The sequence below is a fragment of the Terrapene carolina genome, unplaced genomic scaffold (genome assembly GCF_002925995.2).
Source record: "Terrapene carolina triunguis isolate 2854851 unplaced genomic scaffold, T_m_triunguis-2.0 Scaffold8533, whole genome shotgun sequence".
Lineage (NCBI taxonomy): Eukaryota > Metazoa > Chordata > Testudines > Emydidae > Terrapene > Terrapene triunguis.
The window spans coordinates 4,615-6,152 of NW_020672884.1; positions in this window are offsets into that span (position 1 = coordinate 4,615).

A 1,538-nucleotide genomic window follows, 5' to 3' on the forward strand; every position below is an offset into this window, starting at 1 on the left:
ATTTTTCCTTACTACCCCCCCCCCCACACACACACAAATATGTTTTCCACCTGTCCTAATCATGAGTCAAATTACCTTTGTACTTCCTCCAGATTTTGCCCAGTTTAACTCCAATGACTTCTCTGGAGTTTCTAATGATCTACATGGTTGTAAAAGAGGAGAATCAAGCAATAGACTTGGTTTGGGCCCAGAACCAGAGCTGGAAGAAATCATTGTAACTTCATTAGACTCAATCATCCAGATCCCCAGATGGTGTAAATCAGTCACAGCTTCACTGGAGTCAGTGGATTTGATCCACGGCTGGTGTCAATTGATGTAACTCAATTACAGTGACTGAAGCTACATCCATATGCACCAGCTGAAGATCTAGCACAGTATATTCAAACATGCCACTCATACAACCTCTGCCTCCATCTTTGTCACTTATGGAAGAACCAAAGAAAGAATATCTAGAGAAAGAGAGAGTTGGAGAGAAGACTCTTGTCAGCCATAATTCCCGTTCTCAAAATGTCATCATCACAGCAAACCAAACTCTGCTCTCAAATCCAGCAGTAACTCCATTCACTTCAGTAATGAAGTGTTGTTGAGACCAAGTTTCCCTACCACTCTTAGGGCAAGATTCTACCCCGTGGACTCGCTAAGTCAGATGCCTAGGTGGGATAAATCAGGGTAGCCCCACTGAAGTCAATAAATGCACATGCATTTCCATGCACTATCTGGTTCAGTGGAACTTCATGTGGACTATGGCATTAGTCATTGTGAACAGAGCTATTTGGGGATTTTTTTTGTTCCTGTGCACAACTTTGACCCCAAAAAAGTATTTGTTTTCAACATTTTTTTCTTCAAATGTCCCCATGGTCTTCAGCCAAAATATATTGGATTTTGGGCTTCATTTTTTTTGGTACAAACCAGCCCCCCTAAATCACTGAGACCAGATATTTTGCTCAGAAATTTCTATTTTGACTAAAAGCCATTTTTCATCTAAAAATCTTTCTAGCAAAAGGTCTCCACCAACTGTAATTGCCAATAAAGGTTGAAAACTGGCCCATAGGGACTCTTTACACTGGTCTAACCTCTTTAATTACACCAGCTTTACACTGGTCTAACCTCTTTAATTTCACAACTCCTGATTTATTCCAGTGAGGACAGAACCTGCCTGGTACAAAGTAGGAGCCAAATGTGTCCTCCCACTCCCACCATCCACAGGTGCGAATGGCTGTATGAGACACACTTTTCATGGACTGGGATTGGAGCAAGTGCTTCTGCATCTCCCATTTTGCCAATGTGCAAAGTGGAGATTCAGTTCAACATGCAGGATAGCTCCTGCCGCCAGAGGTCAAGTGGACACCTGGGTTGCCTCTTTCCCTATAAATCTCTCGGGCCCCAAAGCATACTGGACTAGAAATGCTATAGGCCAATTTCATATGGTTTTGTTACCTTTCTTGTGGATGTCAAGAAACCATGTTGATAAATGAGAGAGAGAGAAAGAGAGAGAGAGATTGTCTATGGAGATAGATAGATCAATAGATAGATCGATA